The sequence below is a fragment of the Anopheles gambiae genome, chromosome 2 (assembly GCF_943734735.2).
Source record: "Anopheles gambiae chromosome 2, idAnoGambNW_F1_1, whole genome shotgun sequence".
In the NCBI taxonomy this organism is placed as follows: domain Eukaryota; kingdom Metazoa; phylum Arthropoda; class Insecta; order Diptera; family Culicidae; genus Anopheles; species Anopheles gambiae.
In genome coordinates this window covers 4,564,119-4,581,137 of record NC_064601.1, presented here as the reverse complement: position 1 = coordinate 4,581,137, position 17,019 = coordinate 4,564,119, and the positions used below count along the sequence as shown (strand labels likewise).

General features: G+C 48.0%; 1 protein-coding gene across 17 annotated transcripts in view; it reads left to right on the top strand.

Annotated features, from left to right (window-relative positions):
* Positions 1–17,019, top strand: part of LOC1281762 (cubilin) — an 87,408-nt gene that overhangs the window by 2,179 nt on the left and 68,210 nt on the right. For 11 of the 17 annotated variants that reach the window (XR_009765571.1, XM_061652290.1, XM_061652289.1 and 8 more), the window contains exons 2-3: positions 10,400–11,478; positions 15,939–15,999. The gene's annotated coding sequence lies outside the window, so the exon portion shown is untranslated. Of the gene's footprint in view, positions 1–8,699; positions 8,921–10,399; positions 11,479–15,938; positions 16,000–17,019 lie in introns of those variants that run through there. The other 6 variants (XM_061652282.1, XM_061652286.1, XM_061652285.1 and 3 more) reach the window with 4 other exon arrangements.

The window sequence follows — 17,019 nt, the reverse complement described above, 5'->3', positions numbered from 1 at the left end:
AGGGAAGCATATTCAGATCAATAGCAGAACAGTCGAATTCCAAATGAATTCAATTTCGTTGCGTTGAAATTGAAACATTTTTTGTATCAACAAAACCCCACCCCACAATCCCCCTCCCCACCCCCTTGCTGCCGCTTGATTGCGTTATGGAGCAGCCTGGTAGGTCACGTTACGGGGAGCCATTTTTTGCCTATCCCCCCCGCCAATTCGCTCGGTACAGCAAGTTTATGTAATGTCGCGGTTCATCTCGCCCATTCTTATCCGCGGCGCGGTACGCTGCTCGACTTTTCCTAACACCAGCGGTAGCGGCGGAAAAGCGATTGTCGAACGGGCACGGTTTTTTTTTGTGTGATTCCATGCCGCGAGATCTTGTGTTTGTGTGTGTGTGTGTGTGTGTGTGTGTGTGTGTGTGTGTGTGTGTGTGTGTGTGTGTGTGTGTGTGTGTGTGTGTGTGTGTGTGCAAGAGAGTGTGTTTGCAAGTGCGCACCCATTTGCCAGCAGTGACGATACAACAGCAACCAGAAGAAAAGAAAAGGAAAGGCAAGAAAAAAAAAAACAGCAGCTCCCCTCTCGGGAAAATCCACCCAGCTATAGCAACAAACAAAAAATGCAAAGAAAAGATGGGAGCAACACAGAAGAAAAGGAAAAAAAAATCAACATCCCCAATTGGCAAGCGGGCGAACTGCTGACAACTCCCTTTCAACTGTCAAACGGCAGCGGTCTGAAGTTCAAAAGGCAGAGCAAACGCACACTCTCGCGCTCGCTCGCTCTCTCTCTCTCTCTTTTCGGTTTCATTCTCCCTCACTCTCTCTCTCTCTCTCTCTCTTTGTTGTTCAATCGCTCTATCTCGCTCGCCTTTTGCTCGCAAGGATAGCAAGGGGCCAGCACGGAGGCAAGCTGTGTGCAAGCTTTTGTGCAAAATGTGACCCACGAAGAAGAGAGGCATAGAAAGAGCGAGAGAGAGACAAACAAGCGTCTGCGCGAGAGCAAAATAAAGGGGACACTCGAAAGAAGAAGCAAAATACAACACACCACACCGCCCCAAGCAGCGCGTGCTGTAAAAGTAGATGCGAAATGGTGGTGGTGGCCGCGAGATGGTAAAGAGAACAGTTTATCATCAGTGCATTTGAGAAAAGGATCTCTCGTGTACGCGCCCCTGCTTAGCGGAGAGCTTCTGCAAGAGCGTGTGTGTGAGAGAGAGAAAGAGCGATGTGATGGTCCAAGGGGGGGGGGGGGGGGAGGTATGCGATGCTGTGTGGTGCAAACCAAACTCCCTGAAGCTGCTGCTGCTGATGATGATGGTGCCGAAAATATGTCAAAAGACGATGTACACGTTCTCGGTTTCGTGCGGGCCGCCTGCTGCGGCGATGCTGCCGATAAAGATCCGTGCATGGTGGCATTGGTGGAGTTGTCTTAGCAGTGTGTGTGTGTGTGTGTGCGTGCTCTCGCGAGAGAGAGAGAGAGAGAGCGCCCGAGTGAATGAGTGCAATCAGCGCAAAGCTCGCTCAGTGTGTGTGCGTGTGCGTTTGATGTTGTGGGGCGCGGTGGTTTATGTTCGCGACACCGTGGCCACAGTGTTGGGATCAACGGTGGCCGCTTCTTCCTTTTCCCCACTTCACTCTTTTCCCACCGCCCCCTTTTGGCTCGGATTACTTTTGATTTCGTCTTGAGAAGAACGCAGAAACGCAGCAGTTGGGAGGAAGGAAACAAAAGCGCGTTTAAAAAGGCGTCCCGTGTCGAGTGTGTGTGTGTGTGTGTGCGCGTGTATGTTCTGGCAGATGGTAGGTAGCTGGGTGGGTGGGCAAAAGGAGCAAAAGGAGGCCCGAAAAGGAGTGCCAACAGCGAATCTTCGCACATCGTTAGAAGATTGCATAATTTCCGTCCATCCGCGGCGTGCGGCGCCGTACGCAGGATCAGGTAGCACCCGCCCGCCCCGAAGACACCATTACGCCGCCCGGTAAGCCCGGTGCCTTTCACTGTGCGGAGGAGAGGGGAGGTGGGGGAACTTGAACTAAACTGCTATTGTCTGGTTTTGTTAATTTTTTTAAATTTTCCTCCACTCGCCTTCTCGTGTGTGCGCTTTTTCCTCTTTCGCATTGTTACGGAGGTAAAAAGTTGCCTGCCAAACCGTTTGAAACTATTTTTTTCCTCCCGAACCGAACGCTGGCTGGCAAGAAGGTGGTACGGGAGGCGGGAGAGCTGTTTTAGTTCCACCACCAGCAAGCGTGCCATCTCTACTTCCATCAATCAAGGTATGGGGCGGCTTTGGTTGGTTTTTCCTTGTGGCCGTAGCACAATGGGCGATAGATGGATGGTATGGGGGGTTTGGGGGGGCAGGGGTAGTAGGTCGGGAGTCAAATAGTTTGAAAGTGGATTTATCCACCCATTTTGAGCCACTGGCACACACACACACACACCCTGTGTCCATTCTTTTCCGGTTTCTTTTGTGTGGCTTGTCACAATGGAGGCGGCGGCGGCGGTGTGTGCGTCGAACGGAAGCGAACAAATCCTCCAACAAAGTATGTCAATGGAATGTTTTGTGGAGTTTGTTCGAAAGTGGAGAGGGAAGGGTGGCAAAAGTTGGCAGGAAATTGTCCCAACCGATGTTGTTGGGGAGTGCGGAGAGGTTGATGGAAGGAGAGGGGGTATGTAATGATTGACATTTTCACCCCTTACTGCCGAAACCGTTCAAGCGCGTCCTGAAACGACAATATATTTAGCTGGCTACTGAGCGAATGTGACGAACCGTTGCAGGACGAGCTGCTCCGGTCAATCCAATCCAAGAAGAAGAGCAAGAATGAGGGGGGAGGGGGGGGAAACAACAACAAAGACGAAAGTCATTTATCGAACATCACTGGTCACTGGACTGACAAGGTTCACCTGACCTCCGGCCAACAAGTTCCTTTGCCGGGATGGGCCACTCCACTCCCGACTGGCAGATGATGGCCGTTCAAACAAAACAAAAAAAGGCACGTCCAACAGGGTCCTTACTCAAGGGCCACTCCGCGAAGAGAGCCACCGGCGTCGAGCTCGATGATAAGGAAATCGAAATGTCAGATGTGACAAATTGTCTCCCGGACACCAGGGAGCACATGCAGCAAGCAACCTCCTGCTTCTTCCCACCCACACTTGCCACCACTTCTTTCACCATCAGTCAATCATCGACCGAATAAAAAGTGCAGAAGTAGCAATGAAGATCGAACGGAACGGGCTTGCTTGCGGTCTATTTCGAACACCGCACCGGTGGGTGCGTTCGTCGCCTGGCTGCTGCCAGCAAGCAGGTCCGGGGAAGCAGAAGAGGGAAGGACAACACGGTAACAATCTTGTTGAAATTTTCTTTTCCCTTCACCGGGCGGAAGTCCCGTTTTGGAGACGCCTTTTAACGGTGACAGGTCCACCCAACGGTGTCCGCCCTCTCACCGCTGCCTTCACTGACAAACTGCTTCCGGGGACGTGTAATAGCTGGATGGGCTGGACCACTGCCAGAATGGACTTCTCATCGCACACACACTCACTGTTCCAATTCGTCAAACAGCTGGTGGGGATGAGGCGATAAAAGGTGTGCCCTCGTGATAGTGGACGATTCGTGGACGAAGGGCATAGCGTTGGGCTATTTTTAGCTTGTCGATTGAAAGCGCGGACGTGCTTTAAATGATGCGGTTTGATCGGGACGGGATTGCTCCGGATCAACGGACACTGGCCGGATGTGCAGTGTAGTGTGTAACGGGATTGTTTTACTTGTGTGTGTGTGTGTGTGTGTGTGTGTGTGTGTGTGTTGGAGTGCGGGTCTATTTTTAAACCCTTTTAAGGCGTGCTGCAACGAGCGACATGTTGTGAAATAGCTGGTCGGATGTTAGAAAAAAAGGAACGCTTTGGCTTTCCACAACTATGACGAATGGTTTGCAATGTCCAGGCGCTGACCGGGCTCATCAGATATTGGTCCAAAAATCAATCAACCGGAACGCTGATTGAGCGTAATAAATAATCGAGAAGCTGTCCTACCGTCACGGCGTCACAGGCGGGGAACAGCCGACATTCAAACAACCAAACACACCAGACAGTGTGTCTACCGCCTTAAATCTCTTTTATTGTTCGTGTTCGCATTGATTCTGTGCTTCTTTTTGTCCCCTTCTGCCCCCTGTTATATAGATGTCTTCCCTTCTATTCCCTTCTGTCCCTCTTTCGAGTGTGGCTGAGGGTGCTACCGATACCCATAGCCGTTAATGTAATCTACTGCCGCACAAAGTACGCTGGGCGTCGCAATTCATTCTCTGCCGCTGCTCTCTCTCTATCCTGGGGTCGTTTCCCCATCCTCCCGTGCAAACCATCAATCATCACTAAACAGCGTATCAGAAACGGTTTTATGGTACCGGTGCGGTCACCTTTCCCCGGTTACGCTCGTCGTTCTATTTTCTCATTTACTTAACGCACGTATTGGTTTGTTTATGGCCGTCTGGGGACAAGGTACGGCTCGGGTGGGATACAGGCAGCCACAAACAAAGCAGCCGGCTGTCATTGCGTCTACCTATCCTGCCTGTCCTGCAGTAGTGCAGTGGGCGAAAGGTGCAGCTGGTAGGTCGGCTCTGTTTGTTCCAGGTTTCGCAGGTTGAATCAGTACAGCTGAAGGATAATGATGTTTTATCACCTCTTTTTCGCTCTCTATCTCTCTATCTCTGCTTCGCTTGAGCGAGCAGCATCCATCTACCGTGCACAATGTTCTGTCCATTTCCACTCATATTTAGTGTCTGCTGGTGCTGGTGATCGGGTATGATAAGAAGGTGAGGTGGAAGTGTTGTATCCCTTTGCACATACACACACATAAACACACTTCGACACACAGCCAGCTCCAGAGTCAGTTTGTACGATGCAAACGAGCCCTGAAGGGATGAAGGCAAGCATCCACTGTTTTTTTGGGTTGTCGTTGTCTGCTCCGGGTTGGTCGCGGCCGTGCCCCATGCTTGCTTCATCGGCATTCGGGCGCCGTACACCTTGAAGTGGGCCGCAGCAATTGAGTGAAGGACACTGTTTGTGAAACGGAGGAGCACAACAAAAATGATGAAATTGTCATTGGCTTCGCTCGGTGGCGCCTGGGTAGCTGCACGGTACGAAGCACATCCAACCGGGCGTAACCGATTCCGCATGGCAAATGGTGCCCGGCCAGATGATTGTGTCGAACTTGGCGGGCGAGCGGGTGCGGGTGGGAGTGGGATCGGTGGAGGACGCCACTCAAAAGCATCAAACAGTCAGCATAAGTAGCTGCCGGAGAATGATGTGCACACAGTTTTGGGGCGGAATGGGATACTGGTGTTAGGGGGAGGTGGGAAACTTTGTTGCCTGGCATTCGCATATGAGCTCTTACTGCTTCGTACGGTTGTTTATTTGATTTTGATTCGTCCCTTCCTTCTTTCCCCCTTCCCATTTCTCTGTAGAAGGGACAGTTTTGTTCAAACAGTACTTACTGGGTTGGAGAAACTGCTGCTGCTGCTGCTGCTACTGCTCTATTCTATTGGCTTTTGAAAGTGAATATTGTGTCATATTTCTTCCCCATTGTGACTCGTTTAGCTCTGAAAAGAGAGAGAGAGAGAGAGAGAGAGAGAGAGAGAGAGAGAGAGAGAGAGAGAGAGAGAGAGAGAGAGAGAGAGAGCTAATAGCAGGTTGATTTTCAAGTTTTTTTTTATATAATCGAAAACTTGTTTTTGTATGTCGCTATTGTACTATTATTTTCCTTAGTTTGAAAATAATATACAAGGAAATAAATTTAAAAATGATTATTTCGATTTTTTTAAGAACCACCAAGCGCCTCCATCGATACAGAGCTTTTTGTGCATAGTCTGTAACTGGGGGGAATTTTACAATTCCAGTCAGCTTTTTTTTTTAAATGGAGTTTGACACTAGCCGGTTCACTAGCAGGATAATCTAAACACTTCAAACAAAAGCTCATGCAAATAAATTATTTTGGGCTGATAAATATGTAAACCAACGTCGATTCGTCGTAGGCTCAATCAGGATGGCTCATGAAGCTCATAATTGATATTTCTTGCTGAAGCATAACTATTTTATGAACAAAGGTTAGACATTGTTTGGATCGAATTTTAAAAGTTATTAAAACTACAATTGATTTTAAAATGTATCTTTTTTTTCACACAAATGATAAAATCCAACATGGCGGATCATAATTGGAAGCAACCTGTGATGATGTTTATTGTTTCACTGATAAGCTGAAATCTCAGCTTGTTGGCTGATGACTGTTGGAATGTATGAAAATCCAATCAAAAGTGTCTCTTCTGATGCTTGAGGAATTATTTCTTTAACATACTGTTTCTGACTATAAAATTTCATTCATTTTCACCATAGTTTTGGAAAGTCACAACTTTTGCAGAGCTTGCCGAAGTTCTTATGCTCGCTTAATGAATGTGTGAAGCTCATAAAAAAGCTCACACCTCGACCTCGAAGCAGCTGTCGTTTCCAGTGAAACCGACACGCCTTACACATCTGGCCTGCATGCATGAGTGTGTGTGTTTGTGTGTGTGCCAATTCCCAAGATCAATCATCTCCGCATAACCAAACACGGCGAACCGAAATGGGTTAGGTTTATCCGACAAAAAAACCCCAGCACAACCCAGCCCGAGACAAAACCGTGTTGTGCGTGTTACGTAATGTGCGCCAGCGATTGGGAGCAGTTTTAGTTTACTTCAGCGTAACCCTCGCGCGACTGTAGGTGTCGCGATAAGCGAATGTTCTGTGTGTGTGCGTGTGTGTGCGCGCGCGAACGCTTGTGCTAGTTTCCTCACACCGCGACCATAGTGGGAAATAGTGTTTGGGGCGAAGGGGTATGTGTTTTTTCCCCCTCTTCTTTTACTTCGCATCCTCGCTCCATCCTCCTCCTCCTCCTTTTCAGCAGCATGTCTTGAATAACTAACGGAAGAAAACGGAAAAGGGGCAGACAGAGCAGGGCCATGAAGATGACACTGTGAAAGAAGCCAAAATTTACCGAATCATCGTTTAGTGTCAACGGTTCGGTGGATGTGTTTATCATGCGTCCCCCTGTGGAAGCGGGAGGAGGGGAGGGGAAGGGCCAACAACGGGGCCGCTCCGGTGTCGCCGGTTCGCCCCATTACGCCTTTTCGGGTCGAAACGGGTGGTTGGCACAAGGGCAATCGAGTGTAACAAAGAAAGACAATAAGTCATTCCGGTAGATGACAGGAGGAAAGCAGATTCCATTCCGCGCTCAGTTCCGAAGGCAATGGGTGTGTGTCTGTGTGTCTGTGTGTGTGTGGCAAAGGCGCTTGGTTAATTATTCCGTCAAACGAGATTGAAGTGAATCCGTGCGAAGCGAGACCGAGTCGCGCTCTCTCTCTCTCACACACACACACACACACTTTCTATGGGGCTACTGGGGCTGATGGATGTATATGGCCGCGCATTTTGGGGGCTACCAACAGGATGAGCCTACACCGGTGTGGTTTTGAGCCGGAGCTGGGCTGAGCTTGATAAATGATGCTTCCCCCCCACCTCGTTTAGCCGGTCGCCCCTTTCCATCAGTGCGGATGTGGGAGTGTGGAACTCATGTGCCAGTTGTGGAAATGGCTCGTCGCTCGTACAGGACATGCGATAAGTGTCGCTATTATTTTTATTGGCCAAAGAAATAGTGTGACAGGTTGGGTGGGGTTGGGTGCGTTTTTTGTTTGTCAATCTGCTCAGCATGGAAATCCTCCCAAGAGCGGGACCACCACTTTGCTATAAATTGTTTTCAAGACAAATTGAAGAGCTTTAGTGTGGAGTGGATTCGGCCTATAAAAGCAGGCAATTTAAAAGGCAAGAGTTCCTCGACACCCTGCCACCGGTCGGTTCAGTAGCAGTGGCACCAAACTCGAATTGATGTATTACTTTTACCATTTCAAACGGGGGGGTGCATGGCCCGCACAGGGGAGTATTTGGGTGGAAAACCGGAACCAAAACCCAATTAATCATGTCACAACAGGGGCACCATCATCAATATAAACATCACCTTTCTTTGCAACCACAAAAAAAAAACGTGTCTAGGAGATGGCACCGCCTTTTCTTTAAAAAAAATGTCGCTGAATCCTCTACAACAAGAAGGGGATAGGGCACTAACTCTACCAAAAAACGTCACACGCAGCGTAAACACAATGACCGTGGCGCACCCCAACCGTGCTAAGTGGGTGATTGAGCTACAAAAGCGGCCAAACTACCGAAGGCAACGCGGCAATGGGAGCGCATTTTTGAAGGCAGTGTGCGTGCGTGTGTGTGTGTGCTTTGGCTATACGGTAATACGCGCTGCGGTTTGCTCGGACGGTACGAACTGACGGTCCCCGTGAAGGACATACCCGCACGCGACATATTGCTTCCCCGTGTGCCCCTTGCGACGACGTACAGCGTGACGAAGGCTGTCGCGGCTGTCAGTGCGGTTGTGCCCCGAACACAGAGTCGTGCGTTAATGTGTGCATGTTAGTGTGTGTGTGTGGATATGTGTCACGAATGCTTTCGGATGGATGCTGTGTGGTAGAAATTGTGATGAGTGAGAGAAAGGCATACGCGGTTGGGTTGTGTGCGTTTCTAAAGGGATAGAGAGCGCACTTTTGCTCTCTCTCTCTCTTGCTTGTTTGCATTCTCTTCCCGAAAGGCTCTCGTACAATAGTGCCTAGCGGCAGTAGTAGAAGCAGCAGCAGCAGCACGACAGCAGCAGTAGTAGCAGTAATAATAGTAATAGCCAAAGTAGAGCACCATTAGCACAATTGATGGCGTGAACAATAGCACCGGGAGCAGCAGCAGCAGCTAGTAACGCTTTGGAGGGCAGTAGCATAGAACGTTCGCCGTGGTAGTACACACTTGCTCGCTGGTGGTGAGCGCCATCGCATCGCGTTGCTTTGCCACGTTTGGCTTTGGTACCGTTTTGTAAGTGTGTGTTTTTTTGAATTTGTGTTGAAATCTTACAGCTTGAAGGATGTTTGGTGGTTTGGGTGACAAAGATCAGTTCGATTGGTGTGATGCTGTGTGTGAATACTGTGCTCAAAGTGGGGGTTTAATCTAGTTTGTTATCGTCACTGTTAACTAATATTATTTAAATGAATTTCGGTAATAGATATTATCGTTGTTATGATCTTCCAACAAAGTCTTTAAGTCTTAACGCCCCAAGAAGAAGAAGAATCCCCCGTTTTCATGTGCGAACCTTACCCAACGTTGCAAGCATACCGCAGGATAGTGTGCTGTGCGATGGGCAAAACCGTTACCGAACCCCATACGTCTGCATGGTGACGCCCTGCTTTAACACAGTTACAGCCAGAAGCAAAGCTTACGCTGATGTTGTTTTGTATCGGTCCTGCTACTGCTACTGCTGTGTGAGTGTGTGTGTGTGTATGATAGCATTACTGTGTGTTTACTCGGTGTGTCCTTGCGTGCTGTGTGAGAGTAATATCTCTCCGGCACTGTGTTCTCTCTTTTTCGCTACACGCTCGCTGAGTTGGTTTTATTTTTTGAAGGGCAACCAAACAGACTGCCTCTCAGAGGGATGTTCGTTCGCTTACAGCATCAAAGCGCATCGCCCTAATACATCCTTAGCGAGGAAGCCAGCATGGTGCACAACGGTCTAGCACACGGGTCCGATAGTAGTAGCAACATCTCCTCAAGTAGGGGTAGTGTCTAGTTTTGCCTGCCTGTGACACAACACACATGCTGGACTGTAATTTAGTTAATCCATAATTTGGTTTGCCCATCCGTTCACGCTCAATCGAGACGGGAGTGTCCTGCTGAGATGAGGACGACGAGATTTGCTCGAAAGTAGGGTGGATTTGCTCCGTGTAAAGAGAAGCGCTAATGCAGCGCACATTTAATCTCACGCTCTCGCGGGCTGCCTGCTTGCTCCCCAACGTTCCATCCGTCGTCTAACGTTATCTTCTGTCGTGTTTGTGTGCGTGCGGTGCGTGTTATCAGAGACACGATGTGTTTTTCCCGATGCGTTATCACCGCACACAAGCTCACGTTCACCGCTACACTGACTCGAGAGAGAGAGCCATGTTCTTTCGCACGCTCCTGCTTTTTTGCAATTGTTAACATTTGTTTCGTGTGTTTCTTTCGAGTCCATTGCGGTTGGTTTGGGATGTAAAGGTGAAGATGAATACAAGCGAGGTTAAGAAAAGGAAAAAAAGGAACTGCAAGGGGTGTGCCATGGTTTGGCTAATCTATTGCAGAATGTAAGTGTGATGTGTGGTTTGATGTTTGGTTGAAGAAAACGGTTGCGTATGTATCGGTGCGTGTGTTTGAAGAGCGAAGAGAGCGAGAGAGAATGAATGTATGCGAGAGAGAGAGAGAGAGGGGAGGGGGGATTCAATTTACAGTACATGTGTGGAAAAGCCGTATAAAATGATTGGATAATTTTCAGCAGAATGAACTGAAGTGGAGGCAGAAACAATAGCGGCACCAGCGGCCACACGCTTGATGACTTCGGCAAACGTTTCCCCGTGTGGCAAGGAAACCCCTGCGTCCGAAGTAATGAGCAGCAGTGCAGTGTTACAGTGAAGAGAAACGCCCGCGAAGAGGGCGACCGAACGGAGCCTAAAAAGGATCACAACCGATAAGGAAGAATCGAAGCGCCACGAGTGATAAGAGTAAAAAGTGAAAGTGCTACAAAGTTCACGAGCCACTGCTGCATGCGTGTGTTAGTTGTGTGTGTGTGTGTGAGAGTGTGTGTGTGATTAATTAAGAGCTTGTGACGACGATCGTGACACCAACGGGTGTGGTGTGTGTGTGTGTTGCGTCTGATGCGAAATGATGGCAACCGGGTCGAGCTCATCGTCGTTTGACTCTTGACGACGGCAGTCCACTCGTACCGGGGACTAGCTGTGTACGGTTGCGGTGGCCAGCACCAGCACCATCATCGCTGGGTATCCCTGTGGCCCTCGGGAACTGGCCCTAAGGGGTTGGGCGATGGATTGGCGGTCGTCGAGCTGGTGACGAAACGAAGACACTGAAGCAGCCAACAGTGTCTGTGCGGTGTCAGTGTAATCGGTCGGTGGCGTGGCTGGGCAATGTGCGATCGACGATTGCGTTTGTGTGACGCTAGTTAGTGAACCCACGGGCCTGGGACCTGGGACAATTGGCCCCCACAGCCCTCCACCCCTCCTCACACTCTGAAACGGAAAAGGGATTGTCGTACGTGGTGAAGGTTGCTGTATAGATTGGAAGAGTGACAGTGGCTTGCTGGTCGAATGATCGTGCTGATCGAGCGGTCGATCTTAAGGAAGAGCAATCGAATGCTTTAAGAGTGTGTGTGTGTGTGTGTAGATTGCGGTTGTGTGTTGCATTGTGTATGTGTGTGGGCAAAGCGGTGCCGAGTTTGCCGAGAGGAGTGGGCTTATTTGTTATTTTTCCCGCTCAGCGTCCGGAGCAGATCGATCGAACTGATCTGCCAGTAACACTGGTCGAAATGATGGTTAACAGCGTTAATACGTTAGCGATGGGGTAAGTAGCATGCTTTGCTCAATCTTTCTCTCACACAAACACACACATACATACTCTTTCATACGACGAAGACAAAAAAGCAGTGACTAGTGTATGCATTATTTACACCTGTTCTCACTTTCCTCTGAATCGTTATCCGGTTGCTATGGATCGCAATCCATGAGAATGGATCGCAATCAACTACGTCTGAATCGTTTTCAGCTACGTTTGGATCGCTCTCAGCTACCTTTGGATTTTACGGTAGCTCGCGCAAATTTCGTTTTAGCGCACCATTTATTTGGTGACCGCGGGACACATTTGCACCCCAAGGAAAGAACTAAACAATTAATGCATTCAATTATAAAATCTTATCGTATTTTTTATATGAAGCTTACATCACTATTCATACGTTTTTGGTTATTAGACCAAGTTTTTCAAACAAACCAGCACAATCTTCTTCTTTTTAGCGTAACGACCTACGTGGTCATTTAGTCTTGTTCAGGGTTTCGAGGTATAGCCGGATATTCCATCTTTAGAATGGAGGAAATCTGTTCTGATGCGTAGAAGCAGACAAATCTGTCAAATGTTGTTTATAGCTCAAAAATGGGTTTTTAACACATATTCTCAATTGGGTTCAAACATAGAACAATACGAAATTGTTGCTTTTCAAATTGTCTGTCATGAGGAGAATCGTGAGGTACGCCGAATAATCACTAAATAAACTTTGCGCTGCAACGAGATTTACGCGAGCTACCGTAAAATCCAAAGGTAGCTGAGAGCGATCCAAACGTTGCTGAAAACGATCCAAACGTAGCTGCAAACGATTCAGACGTAGTTGATTGCGATCCAATCTCATGGATTGCGATCCATAGCGACTGGATAAAGATTCAGAGGAAAGTGAGAACAGGTGTATGAACATTTGACTTGAGCTCACCGGGCCCCTCTAATCCGCATGTACGGCGATCCTTCCTTCCATCCTTGGATAGTGGAACACGAGCAGATTTTTGTCATAAATAAATATGTTTTCCCACACACTCATACACCCGTACACGCCATCTAGAGTGTTGCGACACGAGGACCATACAGGACGCCGAGAACGGGTAGCATAGCACTAATTGTTTGGATGCGTTTGGGCAAAGTTTTCGGCAAATTATTCCACCTCTCAGCAGCAGCAATAGTGCTGTGACAGGCAGGGTAAAAGTTTGTGGCACAAATTTATGCAATGATGGATCTACTTAGCCTCCAAATCTTGGGTACAAATGCTTTGCTTCGGCACTGGAGGTAGGGAGAGTTAGTGAACACGAGTGACATTGTTTCGTACAATGATTTGCTGAATGTTCGGAAGTGGTTTAAGTTATTTTGGAAGGCTAAGGTGTTCTTGAGTCGTTCGCTCTTGATTTAGATATCAAAACAGGGCCCAGATCGTCGTTGTCCTTAAAAACGATCTTCTTCAGCATTACACCACGAAATGCTCGGCGTGATTGCGTACGTTCTTAATCAGTTTCGCTATCAAATTCAATAACCAAAGTCTCTTTACATGAGGCGTTTCCATGCTGAGCCTCAAGAAACTCGAAGAGAAGGTGTGCCTGTGGTGCCGCTCCACGCCATTGCTGGTGCCAGTGTGATAACAGTAATCCGCCGGTTGTCCATCATCATTTCGTTGATGGATTTGTTTTACTCGTTCTCTCCACCCTTCCACCGAGCGAAAGAAACGGTCGAACCATCCCAAAGACGTCATACAAGCTTCCTGTTACTGGGACGATGTGTGACCAGGGGCAAGGTAGGACAAACGAAAGGCGGTCGCTTTCACACGCGCTGGACCTTGGGTGGCATGGTGTGTGTGTGTGTGTGCGTAGCCGAGAGAAGTGTCCGGTTGGGTGGCGATTCAATGATCAACTTATACACACAAACACGCACACGCGCGGCATCCATTGGTTGATGAGCAATTTGATGCAATTTGACAGTACAGAACACAACAACAGCATAAGTGGGAGAAGGGCAGCTGTGCGAAGAGGCCGCGGCCGTGTGTCTCTCGCAGCAACTGATGCGAATGTCTTTTGAAACGCGTTCAATTGAGCCGAGTACGAGTGCCAAGGCTTGACGTGAAGGTGGAACGGCGCGTGAATCGCATGGGTGCGGCATGCGTGAGCGGTGCAGAAAGAATTCAGCTAATCTACCCAATCTCTCTCCCCGGCACAATGTAATGGAGCGGTATTTGATGTTTATTAAATCATGTTTTGCGAGTGAGAAGCGAACGCTACCCCGTGGGCCCAAGACAGGCAGGGGTTTTTTGTTGTTGTTAATGGCACTGATTGTGTTATACGTTGCTGGAGAGCTCGTTTCGCGCTGGCGGTTTGGGCGGAACGGAGATGCAATTCGTTTCACGGCTGCGACCAAGATGGATTACAGCTACAACATCGGGCGCACAAGACACAGATGCATTGAATTGAGAGAGAATTGAAACGAAGAACGAGCCATTTTTTCTAAATGAACGCTTCATATGTGTCGTCGAAATGCCGCCCGTGTTGTACGCCTAGGAATGTGAGCTTTGATTTATTCTACATGCTCTACTCAACATAAAGCCATTCCTTGCCAATCCTAGCAATCAGAGCATGTTTGCGATTGTTTTAGCACAAAGCCGATCAAGCGCCTCAAAATCGATGGAAATCCCACCCGAATGATTCCTGTCTGCTGCCGCCCTTTCTTCTGTACCGGTCGAGGCACGAGCCCGTCACGACAAAGAATGAGAAAAATTACCATAGTAATAGAGTGGAATTTTAATGGCGATTCGGGATTCATTTCGTCAACCGTCTCGGTCGAGATCCGCGGAGTGCCAAACGGTTCTTCGGTACGGTCGAGCTACGGTTGGGTCAAGTGGTGCACACATTATATCCCGGAGCTAGATGCAGAGCATCTTGATTGATCGCATCGGTAATCGGTTTTTCGGTTTCGGAATTAATTAAAACCAGCCCCCCTCCCGCCTCCCGTTTGTCTACGGGGGTACGGAACTGTGCGCTTTACTAATGAAAGTAGTTTGTGCTGCGCCCTGAAGGAGCAGATTGAGGAAGGAAAGGGGAAGGCGGCGGGCGTTCTGGAATGAGCCGATCCCCCCGATACTTGTGCAATTTAGGGATACCGAAAAACCGGTTCGGTTCTGATATTATTTATAGGGCTTTGCATTTAATCGTCACGTTCGTGTGGAGAGGGCAAAAAACTGTCCACTCATTTGCTGTTTGTATTTTCTACCAACTGTGCTATAGGTACGTACGTACGCTAAACGGTACGAGTTTTATATAAAAAAAAAATGCAAAAAATACTCTTCGCTGGGAAATGAGCAAATAATACGTTTGCTAACGTTCTCTGTCGCCTTCCCCGAGCGCGCCCTTTGCGAGCCACTCGGCTCTTTCATACCGGTCGCACCGCGTAGCGCACCCGATAAATAGCATATTGAGCGAAGGCTGCGGCTTTGATATGGTTTTGATTCGGTGTCCGGATTTGATGATGGTATCGTTTGTGGAATGAATAAAATATGCAAATTATAGTCGATTATTTTAATTCATTTCATTTTCTCTGTCATCTCGTGCGCGTTCTGTGCGCTGCCTGGGCCCTCCGACGGTTTTGTGCTGGGTGTTCGTTGAGAAATGGCTAACACGACGGAGAATATGAAGAATCCGAGCGATCGGAAAGGAAGAAGCTGATGCTGATGATGATGATGATGATGATGATGATGACGATGCTATTTGTGATGCTAGCGGGGTTCAATCTGGGATGGATTATGTATGGAATTTTGGAAACTTTATTATAGCAATACTCCATCATTGCGCACACATTGGAATCGATTTTCAGTAGAGGGTGAAAAAGTTTCTACGCTCTGTGCGGTAAGGAAAAATGAAACTGTTTTATCATGGTTCTAATTATGCATAATTTGCCTTTTGATATGAATTTCATTAAACATGTTGGGCCTTTTTTTGGTGTGAAGCACTAGGCGTCTCCATTAGTACAAAAATGTTTTGCCAAAAACAACCAGGCGTCTCCATAGAGCTTTTTTCATTCGAACTAATAATGATGACGCGCTGCGATAGCGATACCGGTGGGTGGGTAATTTATTTTGTAAACAAACACACATTAAATTACCAATAAACAATGTCACGCACGCGAGGACAATGATTGACAGATGAGCGTCCGAAGTTTGTACGCAAACACAGCATGCTGTGTACAATAATTGCTCTCTGCTATCACAGCACAGCAATCAATGCACGGTAGATAGTGATGGGTCCGATGAGCTGCAACTAGATTAGATGTGTCAGGTTCGATGTACTAAATTTGTCCGCGTTTGGAACAGACAATTGATGATTAAAAGTGATTATACTCTCATCCATCGCTAATTCTGTCACTGTGTGTATCTGTTTTCAATTGATTGCATTTGATAATAATAGTACCATTCTCTCTTTTTTTCTCTCTCTCTCTTTCTCCTGTTGCAGGTTTATAGACACGAACATTTTCTAGGCGTTGCTGTATCAACGATTTGAAACGGACGATATGGTGAGTGTTTAGCGGCTAATGGGAATAATTGTGGGCAAGGGAATAGAGTAGTGATAGGCGTGACCACTGTTACTGATAATAGAAATGAGACGTGTTTGTTGGGGAGGTTGGAAGAACGGAAAATGAGATGTGTGGTGAACGCAGGTTTGACCGCCGTCAGTAATGGGTGGGTTTTATAGGAACCTTCTGTCTTGGGGACGCGCGACAAGATGCGATGGTTTTTTCCCAGTTGGGTTCTGCTCGCAAAGTTCCACCTCAGCTTTGGCTGCTTTCCATTCACTTACGCTCTTGCATCTTGCACGCTCAGCAAAAACGCGAACGAGCATTGAACGCCCTTAGGCAACGTTAGGCGGAGGGGCGCTCAAAAGGGACAGGAAGCTAGAAGAAAAAGGAGCCATTCGAAATAGAAATAAAATCAGCACACGGACCATTAGAACCGGCGCACTAGGGTCGATACCTTTAATGTCATTTTAATGTATCGAGATAACAACGGGAAGCGGGAAGGCAAAAGGCACGGTGCCCTTTTTTTGGCGATAAAAGTCAGTTAGCAGGATGTGGTGGGGTGGGGTGAGGAAATGAGCGTTTTTGTTGACGTTGTTGGGTGCGTCATGTGAGGTTAGGTCATGAGCGTTCGGTTTCGTTGCGAGATGCTGGATGCGCTCGGTTGAATGATTTGCTGTCATTAGCAAAAAAATACAATTATGCCGTCTAAATCGTTCCTGTTTTAATGCCAGCTTGGCGAGAGCTTGGCGGTACAGCGCGCTAGGACCCGTATACTGGCTTACGGTGCGAAGCAGTGTTCAATTCCCTAAAGGAATATTAATGAGACTAGACGGTAGAACTCCGAAATGCGAATGGAAGTAACTGATTACGTCATACTGCAGCTGATGGCGGCTCTTCGCAATCACAATTTGTAAATACGCATTCGTGCAACGGGTTTGCGGGTTGTTTGGGGGGGGGGGGGAGGAGAGGGAGAAAGATAGAGTGATAGGAGCAATAATGTAAGATGTAAAGCTTCCA